This window comes from Symphalangus syndactylus, chromosome 15, assembly GCF_028878055.3.
Source record: "Symphalangus syndactylus isolate Jambi chromosome 15, NHGRI_mSymSyn1-v2.1_pri, whole genome shotgun sequence".
NCBI classification, from domain to species: domain Eukaryota; kingdom Metazoa; phylum Chordata; class Mammalia; order Primates; family Hylobatidae; genus Symphalangus; species Symphalangus syndactylus.
This window is the reverse complement of record NC_072437.2, coordinates 41,206,996-41,227,689: the sequence shown is the minus strand read 5'-3', so window position 1 is coordinate 41,227,689 and position 20,694 is coordinate 41,206,996. Positions and strand designations below refer to the sequence as shown.

At 39.1% G+C, this 20,694-nt stretch overlaps 1 long non-coding RNA gene across 1 annotated transcript in view; it reads right to left on the bottom strand.

Moving 5' to 3' along the window:
• Positions 1 to 15,990, bottom strand: part of LOC134732603 (uncharacterized) — a 30,383-nt gene extending 14,393 nt beyond the window's left edge. The window contains exons 1-2 of the long non-coding RNA XR_010115913.1: positions 15,900 to 15,990; positions 8,242 to 8,356 (exon numbers count right to left, since the gene is read on the bottom strand). This is a non-coding gene — a long non-coding RNA (uncharacterized lncRNA). The remainder of the gene's footprint in view (positions 1 to 8,241; positions 8,357 to 15,899) is intronic.
• Between the last annotated feature and the right edge of the window lie 4,704 nt (positions 15,991 to 20,694).

Sequence of the window (20,694 nt, the reverse complement as noted above, 5' to 3'; positions counted from 1 at the left end):
AAAGTGTCTTTTGGGGAGATCTATGGGGCTTGGGAGAGTATTTCTTTATTGGGAGTTTAAAAATGGAGGGCTTAATAAGTCCATTAATATAGTTCTAGAACTAGGGACATATTTTAGGTAAAATTGTGAAAAATTGTAAATTGACTTTGGTGCTCTTGCACTTCTCTTTTGCAGATGTAGTGTATCTCCCAAGTGCTTAGGGTTTCTGGATTCCACTCCCACCCTGCCCCTGGGACCACCTCCCCCAGCCGTGATCACATACTTCCTCTGGCCACAGCTAGTCCCTCAGAGTCAAAGCTGATGCCCAAAAAAGAGCTACCACTCGTTATCTCCCACCCCTGTAAAGACAGTAAAATTGTACCAGTGACACTAGTAATATCCAGGTGAGTCATACTCTCATCAGTTCCTGCCACAAAGACTATGAGAATGAGACAGAAACTGGCCTCAGTTACAGGGATCTTTCTGGGTTCTGGCACCTCGGATTTGTTCTCTGAAGACCTTTTTCCTACTTCAGTCCTATATTTTTCTCTAGGTTCCTTACTGCTCCCTTGGACTTCAAGTCACCAGTGTTTGGGTCTATTTCTTGTCTGTCTGCTTCCCTTGACTCTGACGATACTAGATATTGTCATTTGCCCCTTCTGTGCATGTCTGTCTGTTCCTGTCTCATGGCCTTAATCAAACATCTGGACTTTATTTCTCAACACTTGAATTACACCTTGGCTATCAATACTTCCGTTTTTATCCTATTTTCCTTATTAGTAACAGAATTAAGATTGATTCCTTGCCCTATAAGCCACACTGATTACATTAGGCCAGCTAATTTGATGACCTAAGTTTTCTTTTTCTTTTTTTTTAAAGAGATGGGGTCTTGTTTTGTAACCCAGGCTGAAGTGCAGTGGAGCTATCATGGCTCACTGCAGCCTCAAACTTCTGGGCTCAAGTGACTCTCCCACCTCAGCCTTCCAAGTAGTTGAGACTACAGGCACATGTTACAGCATCAGCTAATTTTTTTTTTTTTTTAATTTTTCAGGCCGGGCGTGGTGGCTTACTCTTGTAATCCCAGCACTTTGGGAGGCCGAGGCAGGTGGATCACTTGAGGTCAGGAGTTCGAGACCAGCCTGGACATCATGGTGAAACCCCATCTCTACTAAAAATAGAATAATTAGCTGGGCGTAGTGGCACATGCCTGTGGTCGCAGCTACTAGGGAGGCTGAGGCAGGAGAATCGCTTGAACACAGGAGGTGGAGGTTGCATTGAGTCGAGATTGCACCACTGCACTCCAGCCTGGGTGACAGAGCGAGACTCTGTCAAAAACAAAAACAAAAAATTTATAAAGATGACATCTTGCCATCTTGCCCAGGCTGGTCTCAAACTCCTGGGCTCAAGCACTCCTCCCACCTTGGCTTCCCAAAGTGTTGGAATTACAGGCATGAGCCACGGCGCCCCACTAGCCTCACTTTAATATTTTCATGAGGCAATACTTCAGTGCTAACCTCCAATATAATTTCATGCATATTTTCAGGAAATACATGATGTTTTGCTATAAATAAGTCATTGATGTTATCTGTTTCTACTTTGCCTATAGGGATGAAGAGCCAGCCATTGTTAGAAAGGCAATGTGACTCAGAGGCAAGACAAAGATAAGATCCTTCAGCTCTGGTATTCAGAGCAGGTCCTCAATTTATGGAACTAGTGACATTGTTCCATTTTCCCCACATCCCAGTGAAAGTATTCAAGTGACTGTTTACACACAACTGGTGATGTTCACAGTTGTAGCACTTTTGCCCTCAATGTGTGATATCTATAAGAATTCATAAGTTGAAAGTTAGTAAGCAGAGATGCTTTTGTATTGAAATCCAATTTCTATTAACCAAGCGAAGAGGAAACTGAAGGTCTATTTATTCTAGTTTTAGACACACTGCTAAAAAGTTTGGCTATCTGTTGTGCTCACAACACTAAAAATTAACAGGTAAGTAGAAATAGTGCCTTAGAGGGAAATAGTGCCTTGGGGGAAAGATCCAGAAAAAAAATGAATAGCAGTTCAGGGTCGTTTTGTATAAAGACAAAAAGTCTATTACGTCTCTCAAAAGACAATTATAACTTTCAAGTATAATTCCAGGGCACGGAAGCATTGCAGGACAATTCAATAACTGAAAGTAAATTAAGTTCATACTCTGAGGAGACAGGCAAGTTTGCAATATATTTGAGACTGTTTCCAGCCTTTCTTCTTCCAAGTCCCTCCTCCACCTTGAAACCAGAGTACTATTTCTAAGACACAAATGTCACCCTGTCATTTCCCTGACTAAAATCCTTCAATGATTCCTTCTCCTTTGTCTACAGGATAAAAATCTCAACTTCTTGGCTTGATGTACAAAGCTCTTTCAAGCCAGACTGTAATTTATATTATTTGTTAGCTGAACTCCTATCACCTCTCCACATGGCTTAGCCTACTATGTGTCATGTTTAAGATCTACAGAAAGCCCTAGAATAATAATCATACTTACATCCATTGACTGTTTGCTGTGTTCCAAGTATGAGGCTAAGAATTCTTTGAACACCATCTCATTTATAGAATATTTAAATGATAAATGTTTATTGATTGTTTTACAGATAAGGAAACTGCTTCTCAAGTTAAGGTCAAAGTTAACTGACATGTGTACGATTTTACAGCTAGTAAGCAGCTAAGTTCAACATTACAGCCAGCCAGCCTGATTCCTAGTAGGTAGACCTCAGGCTTTTGCCTGAGAGCCCCACGGACACCTGCAGTCATTCTCTTATAAATGATGCCTCCCACCTTGCCATGTGTACATCAGGATTTCAAAACACAAAATTCAGTAGGAGAGATTAAGACGATTTCTGCATACTTTTCAGTAAAATTTAAAATTCATAGAGGCATTAGATAAATGTGTAACAATGTGTGATGTCTTCTTGATGGGATAGACAGAAGACAGAGGTCTTGATTCACTTGGGGTAATTAAAGAGTCTGTGACACATCTTAAAAGTGAAGAGGTATGAATTCCGGGGCCCTGGCCAAATTCCAAACCACATAATTATATCTTCTCCTTATACCTAAAATTTTTCTCAGAGTTTCAGCTGAAAAATAAATTCTTTACTTCCCCTAGTAAATGTTACCACTCAAGCAGAAGCTTGTAAGATATCCTTAAGCCCCTTTAAGCAGGCCCTTCCCACATTTCATTGAGGAGTCAAGTTTCCTGTGCAAGGTGGCCCAGAAGAAAAGACACTGTTTTACGTGACTTTCCATATTTTGTTGGATAAATATGGTAAGCATAACCAACATATTTTAGGAAGGAGGTATAGATCGACTAACAGATATAGACATTAGAAATATACTAAAATCAAAGTAACAGAATAATAAATATTGAACTTATTTGAATGATTGTTTGAATGCTTTATTTAAACTACAACTCACCTCTTGCAAAAATGGTGATTCTGACTCCCAGGGATGTTTGTCGACATGATGAAATAAAAGCAACGTTTTAACTTTAACTTAACAAAATAAAGCTCAAGGGTCACTTCCATGTGTCTCTCTGAACTGGATTATGCTTTGGATTTCAACTATAATTGAAATTTGTCACGAGTAATGATACTGGAAGTGTTGTAACAAATAGTAATTGAAGTGGGTGTCTCTTTATTAAAACTGATGGCATACTTTTTATTATTGCAAACGTTCAGTAGAAATCCTTGCTAAATATTCATAGAGATGAAGTATGGAAACAGAAAAAAAGGAATCAGTGTTGATCAGACTTTCATTTCAAATGAACCACTAATCAAATTTATTATAATTACATACTTTATTGAATTAGTGAACTGCTTACATTTATTGAATCATCTCCTCATCACTATGCTAAGTATTTTACATTCATCATTCCAGGAAGAACACTGTGAGCTTCTCAGAACTACCAAAGTGCAGAAACTGCCTAGAGCACCCACCTATTTTGCTCTCAAGGAGAAGGACTCAAGTTATTCCAACATTATTTTTTGAACTAACTGTTAAACATAGTGTATAAAGGAATGACTTCAAGTTTTAAATTAATTTTTGGATAAAACACAACGTTTCAGAGGAATTCTGCACTTGTATTGAGACTTAGTAGATTAAGAAGAGAAACAGATGGTCAAAATAACCACAAGTTGAATGAGTGGTCTGTGAATAATAATTGCTTTAATACTATACAGCCATATCTCATTTCAGGTCAAAAAATCTCTAGGTTTTTAATTTTTAAAATCTGAAATATTAAAGTGTTCTAATCCATATTTAATAGAGTAATCCTGTTAACCAAAGCAAAATTCCTACTTGGTAAAAATAGATTACTCTCTATAAAGCAAAGTCAATGGATATATTGGGAATTAAACTTATAATCTAATAATTATTATGCCTATGTTTACACAGTAAATGATGCAAACAGATCTGCAGGGGTTCAGGTGCAGAATATATGTTGTGCATATTGATTCCATTTCAGTGTATGTATGTCTATACACTCAAAAACACTTCTTTTTTTCCAAAGAAGTAAAAGTGGTATTATGAAGTTTCCATTTATAAGCTAAAACTTTGTTTTAAAAAAGATCAGTCTTTTAGGATTTCATCATTTTGTCTTATTTCTTTCAGTTCCTAATTAGCTTTATTTGATGTGCCTTAATTGTTTTCTTCTTAAGGTATATTACAGCTTTGTGGAATGGTTGATGCTACTCACAAAATGCTGTCAAACTGTGAATTGCAGAAGCCTTTGATCAAGATAATAAACATCAAGTAATGTCTTTCCTTTTTCAGGCTGCATTTGTTTCCAAGATTTAGTTCCGATCAATACCATTATTGCTACCTATGCATTTTTGCCATTCTAACAAAAAATCAAATTCTTTCTTGTCTTACTAACTTGTTAGATAACTGTGTTAGCCATTAGAATGTTGCTTTAATTATACTTTTTAGTGGAAAGATATTAATTTTATAACCTCTACACTTTGCCCAATAGAGTACTTGTTCTTGGGTGTATGTATGGCTGGTTGTACAAATACTTTGCAGCATCACTGAAGTAGGACCAAAGCACCAAAACTTTATGAGATAATCAGTTGTTCCATTTCTTCAGTACACTATTCTCTCAGTAGGGCACCCCAGCTAGTGTCAATCATTTTAGAAAGAGTTTGTGATTAACTGTGAGTCCTAAATCATACCCAGAGCCAACCCTAGACATTACTGGGGAGACCTTGAGACTCAGCTTACATTTCTTCAGGAAGCTTTTATCATACTCCACCCCATTAGGTTAGATCACGAGATTCCTATTCCCAAGCACTCAGCATTTCTCCAGCACAATACTACCCAGGTTTATAGTTAGTCAAGCAATGTCTCTCTGTCTCTTCAGACTGTAAGCCCCATGAAAGCAGGAACGGCAGCTTATTCAAGTCTATCTCCGTAGGCCCTAACAGAGTACCTGGCATATTGTGTTTCCTTAAATGTTATGTGTTGAGTGGACAGATGATCCAAGACAGGGTCTGCCTTCATAGTTTAGGTCACTATTTTTATTTTTCTCATCCTGGTCTAAAGCAGGCCTATTTGGCTACAAACAACTGCTGAGATGAGGAAGAGAAGCCTGGAGCAAAATGAAATCTCTACAGAGGCTAGGGCTGGACATAGAGCTCTTGGTGAGTTTTACCAAAAGAGAGCCAATCAGCTGGGCCCAGTGCTGCATGCCTGTAGTCCCAGCTGCTTGGGAAGCTGAGGTGAGAGGATCACTTGAAGCCAGAAGTTCGAGGCCAGCCTGAGCCACAGAGCAAGACGCTGTTTCTAACAAAATAAAGTAAAACAAATAAATAAACATTTTTAATAAAAAGGTCTACTGAGCTCCAGCTCATTATAAACATATGGCACCGCCAGATCTGATGTGTGTGTGTGTGTGTGTGTGTGTGTATTTTTTAGTAGAGATGGGGTTTGGCCAAGTTGGCCAGGTTGGTCTTGAACTCCTGACCTCAGGTGATCCACCCGCCTCGGCCTCCCAAAGTGCTGGGATTACAGGCTTGAACCACTGTGCCTGGCCACCAGATCTGACTTTTTAAAGAGAAGCCAGGATTTGTATTTTTTCCTAAAGTAACCAGGTTAGCAACGTTTTCTGTTATTATAAATACACTTTAGGCCATCAGAATATGCCTACCGCCCATTTTTGGTGCATAAATTGCAAATTTGCAATCTCTCATTTATGTCTTCTGTTCTTCCCTCATTTATACATTTGTAAAGAAATGTTTCCTGATAATTACTACTTCCATTGGCTAAGACAGCTAGCGTTCATATTAAAATCAAGGTTATAACAAACTGTTTTTGCTATATTCCTTTCTCGTTTTTTGGTTCAATTTTAACTTCTGTCTCCTCTCATTTCTCCTCCACCCCTGGGGTTCATTTGGCAAGAAAAGGTTGCTATCATTCAGCCCCAGGTGGGATCATACTTTAAATGTCTTCACCTGATTTGAGATCATCTTGAAACAGCTACTTCCTATCACCCTGGGTCACACTAAAGGTGATCAAAGGCAGACACCAACCTGATACAACAGCTTCCTCTCCAAGGTTAAGATATTCTCTATCATCCTATGAGTCATATCAGTAAGATAATGTTTAATTTTCACAAAAGCCACATCATGCTCTCATTTCACCCCCATCACTCAATTTCAAGGCAATTCACGTGGACTTAAAATGATTTCTATTTTACCTTTTGAACCTTCATTCTCTTCTTTTGAAGGGAAAAATCTGTGACTAATTCTAATCAATTCTGTTCTAACTCATGTTTGCATTCAAAAACAACAATTTTCTTTCTTTCATAGATTCTTCACAATTGCCATCAGCTATGAACTCAAGGTCCTAAGCCTAATTTCTATTAGGTATCACTCTAAAATAATGACTGCATCTCTGCCTGAGTGGTATCCCCTGCTAACCCCACAAAGTGTGTCTCTGCTCTTTAGTCCTGGCCCTGAAGACAAAAATGGCCTCTTCAGTGAGTCATGTGCCCTTACTGACTGCAGGTAAAGCAGTTACTGTCAGCAGTGTTCATTCACTAGTCCCCTCAAACGTTGGCTGAGTTTATATCTTCTTTTCCCCAGCCCTTTATTTCTTTTCTGAGACAAGTCATATGATACACTTTTTGTCACTTATAACCCAGGCTTCCTTTATTCCATTGTAAATCGGTTAGCTTTACTGTTGATTGCCTGAGAAACATTTGTGGATTTTGATTATCTAGTCCCTGATACCCAAAGATGTCTGTGATGATAATGTTGTTTCCTGCACAGGACTTTCAATGTTAAAACTGGGTAGTCCCAGGCAGATGGGGAGAGTTGGTCACCTAACTGTCAGGGAGTTTATTGAGAGAACAGACTAGCAGAGAATGCTGGGAAAGCTTAATAAGGCCTCAGAAAAAAAAATACCACCAAGTCAGTTTTATGGCCCAGCTTCCTGATCCTCTCTGTGTCTTTCTTTCATGGTGTTTTTCTTTTCTTTTCTTTTCTTTTTTTTTTGAGATGGAGTCTCACTTTGTCACCCAAGCTGGAGTGCAGTGGCGCAGTCTTGACTCACTGCAACATCCACCTCCCAGGTGCAAGCGATTCTTCTGCCTCAGCCTCCCGAGTAACTAGCACTACAGGTGAATGCCACCACGCCTGGCTAATTTTTGTATTTTTAGTAGAGACAGAGTTTCACCATGTTGACCAGGCCGGTCTCGAACTCCTGACCTTGAGATCCACCTACCTCAGCCTCCCAGAGTACTGGGATTATAGGCGTGAGCCACCGCGCCATGCCTTTGGTGATTTTCTTCTTCATATATCAACTCCATTCCCCTCTGCCCACCAACCAGTTTTCCTTGCTTAGTCTTTGTTTCCGTTCCTGTGCAACTTCATGCTAAACGCCTGTCTTTAGAGGGAGGATACAGATTTGAATTCCAGGTGAGCCATGTACGAGCTATTCTTGGATCCGAATTAGCCATAGCCAGAGGTGGACAGAGAAGTAAGGTCATGTGTGACCAAATACTGGAATTTTGGAGAGCACAGCCTGTTAGTTTGGACACATTCCTTAGATGAAGGTGTGAGTAGGACAAGTTTTTTCAATCTGTATCTGACATACCATTCTCACTACTGCTCACCCTTTCCTCCATCAGTTCAAGTTTATTCTCAGATGCAAGTTCACGTACAAGTGTGAAATGCAATTATAGAAATTCTCACTCTGTAGCCAAATTCCCTTGATAGACCTTAACTTACCACAACATAGCATATTCCTCCAGTAGACAAGTTCAAAGCATCTACAGCCTTCCTCGTGTCTCCTGCCATCTGGTTCCAAACTTCATAATCTTCTCTTAGAGGCTTTCAAACTGCCCTTTTAGAGAAGAAACGTAACATCAGAGTCTGTCCCAAGTTTCATAATTCGTTCATAAGACTTACTCCTTTACCAGTAGAGTGATATCATCTGACTTGTTTGTACATCTTAAACTTCTAATTTTATCAAGTAGAAGGGTATCATTTCCAAGAACTTTGAAAAAAGAAAAGCAATATAGCTTTCAACAGTTAAGCTTAAAACCTTGCATTTCTCAAATTATCTATGTAAAATGTATGCTTCATAACTTAAATACTTAAAGGTAAGTGAGTCGGGGGGTGGGGAACACAACTGGAACACCACAATAGAAACTTCTGACTTGGTAGCTCTTTCTGTACTATGCAATTAAACCATACAACAATTTCTCTTTTTGCTGAAGTCTCTTTCTTACTTCTTTCTTTGAATAACGGGATTCCCTATCTTTTTCTGCCTCTCATCCTAGGGTTTTCATTGCTTTTATTATTACATGGATTGATATAGTAGAATCAAATTTTAGAAAATACTATTTTAATAGAAATCGATTTCCTTTACATATAAGAGACTGTCTGTAAAAAGAAAAGCATTCTCTGGGCTGGGCACAGTGGCTCATGCCTGTAATCCCTGGACTTTGGGAGGCCGAGGCAGGTGGATCACTTGAGCTCAGGGGTTCGAGACCAGCCTGGGCAACATGGCAAAACCCCTTGTCTACTAAAAATGCAAGAAAAATTAGCTGGGTGTGGAGGCACACGCCTGTAATCCCAGCTACTAGGGAGGCTGAGGCAGGAGAATCACTTGAACCCGGGAGGTGGAGGTTGCAGTGAGCTGAGATCGAGCCACTGCACTCCATCCTGGGTGACAGAATGACACTCTGTCTCCAGAAAAAAAAAAAAAAAAAAAGAGAAAAGTGTTCTCTGTAATTATATAATCGACATATTTTATATTTTGTAAATATAAAAATTAATAACACCTTTCTTCCAAAAGGAATCCTTTAAATACATTTAAATTTCCATTTATCAAGAAAATCCACCCCATAGAATAAGCTGGATCCTTGTGCATTTGGTGTAAATTATAATTTACTGGATTTCTACTGCTTTTCTTAAATAGCCATTAAAACCTTAATAAACATATGACTTATATTCTGGCCTCCACTTAGAACGTATTAAACTAAAAGAGCTGATGTGACTCACTGATTCACAGAAGATACCCTTGGAAATATTTATTTTACAATCAGCTTGATACATTCAGTCTTTGCATGTACTCATCATTAATCACTCTAAAGGGGATATAATTTTACAAAGAACCTTTGTTTATGATGAATATGAACATTCATCCACGCGTTTGTGATGCAGTTTTGTAAGCTCAAATTCACAATTTAAAATCAAAAATTTTCCTGAGCTGATAAATGAAAATCTTCTGTCATATTAACCTTATCACACATCCATTTTGTTCTGTTGAAATTTGGTTTCGCTTTATAATTAACATGTGTATGTTTCTCTTTTTTTTCTTCTTCACAGTTCTTACAGCTTTCCTGATATAGACCTTCATCACTCTCAATTGGATTATTTCCCTCCTAAGTAGTAAAATTATTTACCATTCCTTGCTTCTACAATTCACATAGTATATTCTGCCATGTTGTCCTTCTTAAAACTGTTTTTAATCTGCAATTCCTCTACCAATGGTCTCTAATTTTATGTCAAAAAATCATCTTGAAATAGCAAAATTATAAACATCTTGGATTAGAAAATATCTTAGCAATATTTAGTCCAGTCTCCCAAATCATTCATAGTATGTGATTTGTTCATCTATTCCACAAATATTTCTTGTATACCTACTGTATTTCAGACATGGGAACAGGCTCTAAAAATAATGACAGTGAAGATAAAAATAATACAGTTGCTCTCTTAAAATTCTAAGTGACAGAATGTTTTACATTATAAGTGAGATAGAAAAAAATAAACAAGAAAATAGACAAAAGAATCAAGTAGCAATGTGTCATGAAGAAAATAAAATGGTGACAGTAACTGCATGGCTACTTTAGATTGGATGGTCAGGGAAGGTGTGTTAATTTCCTAGGACTGCCACAAAAAAATTATCACATACATGGTAACCTAAAACAACATAAAAATATCCTTTCATAGTCCTGGAGGCCAGATATCCACAATCAAGATGTAAGCAGGCTTGTGCTCCCTCCAAAGGTTCTGGGGGAGACCCCTTTCTTGTCTCTTCCAGTTTCTGGTTGCTTAATGCATTTCTCAATTTGTAGCTGCCTAACTTCAATCTCTGCCTCTATCTTCACATGGCCTTCTCCTCAATCCATGTCTCTTCTCTGTGTCTCTCATAAAGACACTTGTTATTGGATTTAAGGCCAACCTGTGTAATCTATGGTCATCTTAAGATTCTGAGTTACATTAGCAAAGACTCCTTTTGAAAATAAGGTCACATTCACAGGTTCCAGGCATTAGGACGTGGACGTATCTTTTTGAGGATCACCATTTCAACCCACTACAGAAGGATTCTCTAAAGAGGTGACATTTCAGTTGAAACCTATCTTTGAGGGTCTCAATTGACATGTGAAAAAGACCACAGGAAGGCCGGGTGCAGTGGCTCACGCCTGTAATCCCATCACTTTGGGAGGCCGAGGCGGGCAGATCACCTGAGGTCGGGAGTTTGAGACCAGCCTGGCCAACATGGAGAAACCCCATCTCTACTAAAACTACAAAATTAGCGAGGCACGGTGGTGCATGCCTTAATCCCAGCTACTCGGGAGGCTGAGGCAGGAGAATCACTTGAACCCGACAGGTGGAGGTTGTGGTGAGCCGAGATCACACCACTGTACTCCAGCCTGGGTGACAAGAGCGAAACTCTGTCTCAAAAAACAAACAAACAACAACAAAAAACAGGAAGAGAGACCAGCCAGTACAAAGGCCCCAGAGCAAAACAAGGCTTGATTCTTTGAGGAAGCAAAAGAAAATCAGCATGGCTGAAGATTCATTGTGGAAAGAGTCTCGCAAAATGGGTACAGAGTGTGAGGCTGCTTGTGGATGTTATGATAAATATTTAAAGGGTTCCCTTAACTTAGTGCCAAGCTTGGGAGTATGAATTGTATGTGTTAGTAAAAATGAAGTCACTGAAGAGTTGTAAGCAGGACAATGGTAAGATGCAACTTATGTTTCGAAAATTTTATTCTGGTTCCCATGTCGAGAACAGGTTCTAAGGAAGCAGGTGGAAAAGAAAGAAGACAAGTTAGGCCAGGCACGGTGGCTCAAGCCTGTAATCCCAGCACTTTGGGAGGCCAAGGCAGGCGGATCACGAGGTCAAGAGATCGAGACCATCCTGGCCAACATGGTGAAACTCTGTTCCTACTGAAAAATACAAAAATTACCCAGGCGTGTTGTCAGGCCCCTGTAATCCTAGCTACTCAGGAGGCTGAGGCAGGAGAATCACTTGAACCCAGGAGGTGGAGGTTGCAGTGAGCCAAGGTCACCCCACTGCACTCCATCCTGGTGACAGAGCAAGACTCCGTCTCAAAAATAAATAAATAAGAAGAAAGAAGACAAGTTAAAAAGCTGTTCAGCTGGGCACGGTGACTCACACCTGTAATCCCAGCACTTTGGGAGCGAGGAGGGCAGATCACGAAGTTAGGAGTTCGAGACCAGCCTGGCCAACATTGTGAAACCCTGTCTCTACTAAAAATACAAAAATTAGTCAGGTGTGGTGGCAGGCCCTGTAATCCCAGCTACTCAGGAAGCCGAGGCAGGAGAATCGCTTGAACCCGGGAGGCAGAGGTTGCAGTGAGCCGAGATCACGTCACTGCACTCCAGCCTGGGTGACAGAGCAAGACTCCATCTCAAACAAACAAAACAAAACAAACAAACAAAAAAGCTGCTCATGTAAATAGTTTAGGCAAGAGACACAAGCGGCCATAGGTAGCTTTACTTAGGGAGAATAGTGTACAGATCCAGAATATATGTTACAGACATAGTTGATAGGATTTGCTGGTTGATTTCAACTAGGAAGATGAGGAAAGCCAGGCGCAGTGGCTCACGCCTGTAATCCCAGCACTTTGGGAGGCCAAGGCGGGCTGATCACCTGAGGTCAGGAGTTCATGACCAGCCTGGCCAACATGGGGAAATCCCGTCTCTAGTAAAAATACAAAAATTAGCTGGGCATGGTGGTGGGTGCCTGTAATCCCAACTACTTGGGAGGCTGAGGAAGGAGAATCACTTGAACCCAGGAGGTGGAGGTTGCAGTGAGCCAAGATTGCACCTCTGCACTCCAGCCTGGGCAACAAGAGCAAGGCTTCATCTCAAAAACAAAAGAAAAAGAAAAAAAAAATAAGGAAAAGAGATGAATCATGGTTGACCTCCGGGTCTTTGGTAGAAAGTGTTACAATTTCCTGAGATGAGAAAGATGGTGAGAGAAATTTGAGGTGGAAAAATCAAAGGTTTGGTTTTGGCCATCTTCCATGTGGAGATGTCAAATAATTGGATACAGGAACCCAGCAATGGAGCAAAATGTCAGAACTGCAGACATAACTCTGGTAGTTCTCTTACCTCTACTTGGATAGTATTGATGACAATTTAATCTTTAAGAAGTCAATTGTATTGTTAGACTTGTAATTTAGCGCCAGTTTATAAATCATGAAACCTCATTGCTCTCCTTAATGACTGCACACCCCCTGTGCCGTGCTGTCCCCAATCAACAAGCACCACCAAAAGAGTATTACACTAATTTGCCTAATTTATTCACTTTGTATATTAATCTTATTTTCACTGAAATTACAAGGGTTCTGAAAGAAATTCCAAAAGAGGAAGTCTAAATAGTGGGAATTATAGTGTTACAGTCATAATGACTTATGTGGCTTCCCAAGATATCAAACTCCTCTATAGAGAGCAGCACTCATTTGAATATCTTTAGTAAGTTTTAGAGTATTTTTTTAATATTTTTTTTTTTGTGTGTGTGGCAGGGTCTCATTCTGTCACCCAGACTGGAGTGCAATGTTGTTATCTCAGCTCACTGCAACCTCTGCCTCCAAGGTTCAGGCGATTCTCCTGCCCCAGCCTCCCAAGTAGCTGGGATTACAGGAGTGTGCCACCTTGCCCAGCTAATTTTTTTGTTTTTGGTAGAGATGGGGTTTCATCACGTTGGCCAGGCTGGTCCTGAACTCCTGACTTCAAGTGATTCTCCCGCCTTGGCCTCCCGAAGTCCTGGGATTACAGGCATGAGCCACTGTGTCCAGCACAAAATATTCTTTTTTTTTTTTTCTTTTTGAGACAGAGTTTCAGTTTTTGCCCCGGCTGGAGTGCAATGGTGTGATCTTGGCTCACCGCAACCTCCACCTCCCGGTTCAAGTGATTCTCCTCTTGCCTCAGCCTCCCGAGTAGCTGGGATTATAGGCATGTGCCACCACCCTGGCTAATTTTGTATTTTTAGTAGAGACGGGGTTTCTCCAGGTTGGTCAAGCTGGTCTTGAACTCCCGACCTCAGGTGATCCACCCACCTCGGCCTCCCAAAATGCTGGGATTACAGGTGTGAGCCACTGTGCCCAGCCCAAAATATTCTTTACATTCATATCTTACATAGATCTATGTCTGTGTATACTATGTATCTGTGGTTTGTCTACATATGTAAACACACATATACGTGTATATGTAAGGCATGATCTAAATGTGCATGTGACAGATAATAGATATAGGTGGAAGAGAAGAAACCCATCACTGCTTTGAATGAGAACACCATAATTAGCAATGTGAAGAGCCTATAGTCTTGCTGCAAGAGTGACAAATGGCCCTGAAGATTTTCTAATGACTAGAAAGTATGCACATAAACAAACACAAAAAACTCACAGTGCAAATTACGTGTTCTGTTACATGCTTCCGTAACTGCTACTCATTTTTGCCCAGCTTAACCATCCAGAAAACAGTTAAAAGTTCTATTCTGGGCCAGGCGCGGTGGCTCATGCCTGTAATCCCAGGATTTTGGGAGGCCAAGGCAGGCGGATCACCTGAGGTCAGGAGTTCGAGACTAGATGGCCAACATGGTGAAACCCCGTCTCTACAAAAAATACAAAAAGTAGCCAGGCATGGTGGAGGGCGCCTGTAATCCCAGCTACTCTGGAGGCTGAAGCAGGAGAATCGCTTGAACCTGGGAGGTGAAGATTGCAGTAAGCTGAGATCGCACCATTGCAATGCAGCCTGGGCAATAAGAGCAAAACTCCGTCTCAAAAAAAAAAAAAAAAAGTGTAGCAATGTATTATAGCTCTTGGTGCTAGAGTGCTAAACCTCCCCTCCCCACCACCTCCCACCACCAACACACACACACATTTTATTTTTCACTCTCCCCAGGTAAAAAGCAGTTAGCCTCAGGGCAAAGCCATGACTTGAAGTTGAGGATAAAATTAAGTTTAGCGATTAAGCAGTCTCAGTTATCTGATTTCATCTGAGACCCTTCAGTTCCTTATTTCTCAGAAACCACGGGAAGGATGGGCAACCTGATAACCTAAAACTGCACAGGAGACTCTGAAGTACTGAAGTAGAGAATACTCTGTTATAGAAACAAATAGCCCTGTGTAATTTTGCTGTCCCAGAATGATGACAGCAGTTGGGGGAGCGGCAATTGCAACCTTCAGACCTACTTTGTCTCTCTGAGACACCCTGTGATATTTGGACTTGCAACCAAAACACCTGGGTTTGAATCTGACTCTACTACTTAGTCATGTGTGACTGTATGAAATTTGTTTACATCTCTGAATCTTAATTTCTTTTCATCTGTAGGATTTTAACAATGCCACCTCATGGGGGTTGGCAAAAGTGATTTAAAGTATATTTGTAGTGAATTTTTCTTAATTACCTTCAATATTAAAACCAACTTTTTTAAGTCCTTAGAGGATTTGAATACACTGACATCAGTTTTAGGAATACTGCTTAAAAATAACTCTGGGAAGTTTCAGATGTGTTGGCATCACTTGCTCTGAGCTCATGCAACATTAAGTCAGTACACCCCAGAGCTGCCTCAGCTGCTCCAACTCTTGCTGATGTTTTTTTTTTTAAAGTTGAAAATTATATACATTTTTCTTTCAGCTAGCATTTTTAGTGAAATAATTCCAGTTTATATTTAAGCTTTTTGATTTTACATGCAAAATATATCATTACAACCATTAAAAAATATTCCATGTAAAAAAATAAATAAAATGACTGAGAGGAATGATCTAGGAAAAGGTGTTAGATCACAAAGGAAGATTAAAAGCCCTCCATGGGGAAGGAAGAGATGAGAAGAACTGTTTGAGACCTTCAGAAGAGAGAGAAAAAATAAAGAGTTTTAGTATTAGTGTTAACTACCTTTATTGAGGGTAGTAGCCCTAGAGTGAAGTGGGCCCCTAGAAAAACAATATATTGAGAAGTATGTAAATGAAAAGTAAAGTAGCACAAAAAAATAGTAATATCAAAGGTGAGTTTGGAAAATGAGAAGATGTGGACTTCTCTAAATTGATCAATGTTTTCAACATCAATTTATTTGCATAAGTTGAGATGTGTACTTTACACCTACTTCAAGTATTTCTGATACTTACCACAAGAATTTTTCTCCACTAGGTAGACTAGTTATGAGTTTTTCACTGGCTAATTGTGTGTTCTATAAGATAAGAACACTGTGGGCCAAAGGTACTGCTGAAAAAAGAAACAGAAAAATGGTGCAAATTAAAGATTATTATGGAGATGACATTGTCCTGATTCTTCATAGCAAGGGATCAACCAAACAACTATGGAACCTAACTTAACTGTCTTCTGTTTGAAAGACTACCCAAAGGAAGAGTGAGGAAGGCATTTTTATTCACAGGAAGGAAAATAAAGAAGTTGCTTGAATAGGGCAACACATTTTTGTCTCCCAAATATTTCATTGATCTATTGCTTTGCTATCTAGCACGCATAATACCGTCAGCTAAATTCAGTGTGAATGGGGGAAGTAGTATTGTGTGTGTTTAAAATTTTAGTGTGCCAGTGCTCCACATCCACTCAATTGAAGTGGAGCCAGTCCTGTCTCAGAAACAGTTCAGCAATTTGAGAAAGGCCAGATGAAGTTTCATGTGAAATGACGTTCACAGAGGAAGAAGGATGAAACAGATTGTGGCCCACAGACATACAGATGGGGATTATTTTAAAAATATCACCAATGAATTCTGGATGCTTATATATCTGAATTGTGCATCAGCTACTTACTTACAGTTAATACTCTCCAAACCATTAAAGAAGGAAGGAAAGTAATAAAATTAATTGTTCATTCATTAGCCCAAGAGCTTTTAAAATGTACAAAATGGCTATAGAATATCAGCCTGATTGTATCAGCAGTGGGTTATGCCTTTGGTACCGGGGACTGCAATCTTCATACTCCCAAGGCTAGATAGAGCATGCCTTCCCTAGAATGGCTTCTGGGAGCCTAACTTTTCTTCTTTCTTACCTGAGTTGCTTTCCTTTTGAGGGAAGGCATCCATCTCTTTCTGGGGTGTTGTTCAGTATCCTGATTCATGCTTTCACCTGGTGCCACATCCCAAAGTAACTTGAATGTTACTGTTTTTGTCATCTTTATTAATTATCATTTAACTTCGATTATGTAGAAGAACATGGCTATAGGGTAGTTTCTAACTGTACTAGAATCCTATTTCTGTGCCTTACTACCTATGTGGCTTAAATTGAATCATTTCTCCTTCTCTAGGTCTAAATGGATCTTTTATAGGTGGGCTTTGCTGCTTTTATCCCAAAAGTGCTCTGTTAATGATTGTTTCTTTGCTGTGTGGCAAGAAAATTGCTACAAATGGAGAAATTAGAAATAAGATGAACATTGTCTCTGAGGGGAAATCATGAATTAAGGTTTGGATATGCTGGGAATGAATCAATATGAATTTAACCAATTGGTGTCTTTACTCATGGCTGATGCTTAAGGATCTAAAGCTAAATATCCCTGGAATGGTGTGTACATAACCTGAGCTTGTTCAACGCAGAGTGCTTTAAAATCTTCCATGACTCCTTTCTTCAGGCTAACATCTAAATATGAAACTTTTTTTTTTTTTTTTAGATGGAGTCTCGCTCTGTCACTAGGCTGGAGTGCAGTGGCACGATCTCGCCTCAGTGCAACCTCTGCCCTCTGGGTTCGTGCAATTCTCCTGCCTCAGCCTCCTGAGTAGCTGGGACTATAGGCATGTGCCACCTTGCCCAGCTAATTTTTGTTCTCTTAGATTGTGTTAGTAATGTAAGATTTAACAACTTTTTAGTGGAGGCATTTCTTTTTATCTGAATCTTCCATCAAATGCCAAGTGCTTTATGGGGAATCTAAAAAAGTCAAACTCATAGAAACAGAGAATAGAAGAGTGGTTACCAGGAGTTGAGGGATTCAGGAAATGTGGAAATGTTGGTCAAAGTGTGCAAAATTGCAGTTATAAGATAAATAAGTTTGGGAGACTTAATATACAGCATGGTGACTCTATTTAATAATAATGTACACAAGGCTGGGCGCAGTGGGTCATGTCTGTAATCCCAGAACTTTGGGAGGTGGAAGCAGAAGAATTGCTTGAGCCCAGGTGTTCGAGACATGCCAGGGCAATATAGTGAGACCCCATCTCCACAAAAAATAAAAAATACAGCCAGACGTGATGGTGCATGCCTGTGGTCCCAGCTACTTGGAAGGCTGAGGCAGGAGGGTCACTTGAGCCTGGGAAGAGGAGGCTGCAGTGAGCCATGATAACACCACTGCACTCCAGCCCGGGTGACAGACAAAGACCCTGTCTCAAATAAATAGATAAATAAAATTATAATGTATACAGAATACTTGAAATTCCTCAAGTGAGTAAATCTTAACCATTCTTAACTACACACACACAAAAAGGCAACCCTGTGAGGTGATGGATATGTTAATTAACTTGATTATGGAAATCATTTCACAACGTCTACACATATCAAAACATCACATTGTACACCTTGAATATATACAATTTTTGACAATTATAATTTAATAAAGCTGGAAGAGAAAAGTCAAGTTCTATTTTATCACGAAGAGACATTACCTATTATATGGGAAGAAAAAAGACATGAAAACATGCCTTTGTTTAACAGAATGGCCACATTCTGTTAAACAAAACAATATTCTACAGGATATTTATGATCTGTGTAGAGTTAGTATTTCTATTCTTTGTAGAACCCTATTGCAGTTCTACATCTATTTCAATCCTGCTTTTCAATAAAATGCTAAACTGTCATATTTGTCTTTTAACCTAATCTTCATACATTTTAAGAAAGCATCAGCTAACTTTATCTTAAAATCTTGATCTTTGCAGCATTCAAATATTGGTACAGATGACATATGGGTTCTACAATAATCTTATTGTGGTTATATTTATTATTTAAAACCAAATTACATTTAAAAGCATTCTGAAATCTTTGAGTACAGGCTGAGAAATAAAAAATAATCTTGCCTGGGAGAGACCATTGTGATTTCACCCACAAATGATAGAAACCTCAAGTATTTGTTCAGGTCATTTAGGTAGGCGTGTGTGTGTGTGTGTGTGTGTGTGTGTTTCATAATTCCACTTGACATTGCAGAAGTCTTTATTTTCTGTTTTAAAATATTGACTCTAAATTTGTTTTGAACTGCCTTATATTTACAACACTCCCATTAATATTTTTGACCTGGTCTAGTATTTCAGATAAATTCTTTACCCTGACACAAATCAATAATGAAGTGCAGTTTAGTTAAGGCTTCTGTTAGGCCTGATTTTCTTAGGGATAATATGTGATATAGTAAACCTCTTGCTTTTGCTTATGTGGTACTTCTGGGAGCGGAACAGTCTGCCCTCGGGCAAATGAATCCCAAGCCAAGGAGGGATGCACCCTTCATATTCTGTTAATTGATTGAAAGGGCAAATGATCTATAGGAAAAGTTGCATCATTAACTTAATTGAGGGCAAAGCCTAATTAGAGGGGAAATGGAGTAGACAGAGCCAGAGACACAGCAGGCCTTCATCTGTGATGTCAACAAACAGACCTTGTAACTAGAACCAGACAGAGACTGCAGGCCTTCATTTACATCTTCAGTTTCAATGTGAAAACATTCACTGTGTGAGTGTATGTGTGAGTGTGTGTGTGTGTGTGTGTGTGTGTGTGTGTGTGTTTGGCCAGGGGAAAAGCAAAAGTTTACATACTTACATAGAAATCAGTTCCTCCCAGGTGGAAATGCCTAGTGGGAATCAATATGTTTTAAACAAGTTAACTGAATTGTATATATTTGAGAGGTTAATCTGAAACACATTTGAGCTCTCAAACTGGACGGAAGTGGGGGAGGTCCTATTCTCACTTATGGAGTGGATGGAGAAGTAAATCAACCAAACATAAAGATTTTTTTTTTCCAACTTGAGTATGGACAGATTACAGTGGGGATTTATTTTGAACACGATTATATTACTGTAGGAACACATACAAAGTATTTGAACAATATAAGTCAACACCAATTTATCCTATAATAAGTAGCCATTCCAAAATAGGTATAAAATTATACTGCATTACAAAAGATAGGAGATATTGATTCCATTATAATGCATGTTGCAAGTGAAGATACCCAGGTTCCCCTACATGTTGTAAGTGAACTGCTTTCTAGCAACCCCTGGCTCCTTGATGGTCTTCTTAGAATCAGAAGCCACTGTATCATAAACAACAGTGATAAATTGAGATGCTTCTTAAGTGTTTTAAACTTTGGGTTCAAATCTGAGCTGAGACTAAGACAGGTGGTGATGGTCAGAACATGTGCTTTTTATTCTTTCAGAAAATTCCATGTCCAACTCTCCGATGAGTGCATTTTTCTCTGAGTATAGCAAAACAAACAAAACCTTTCACAAGAAATTCCACTTATGAGAAATAAAGAATGTAAGCAGACATGTTTTGGCTACAGCACTAGTTGTTAAAATACATGAGTATTCTTTCAACTGTAGTCACTCATTGACTTTACAAAAGCTGGGCCGCATTTCTTACTTCTTACTCATACACAGATTTCTATATCTAAATTTTTAAAAGTACAGCAATCTTAATAAATAGAATGAATGGCTACTGAAATATTTCAGCTAAGAGAGAGAAAAGTCACACGTTAATTAACCAGAATTTTATTTGGTTAAGCATACCAAGTAGGTGCTGTATCTGAGAAATAAAATAAGCCCTTTTGTACATAAGAAAAAATTCCAGTGACTTTGGGCAGGAAACTAGTATGTTTGTATTAATAGGTTGTCTTATTAGCTAGCGATCTGGATGAATTCATCATATTTTCAGATTTAGTTAGGATTTTTTCTTCTATCATTTATTTCCCTGAATATTTATATCTCTGCTTCTCAA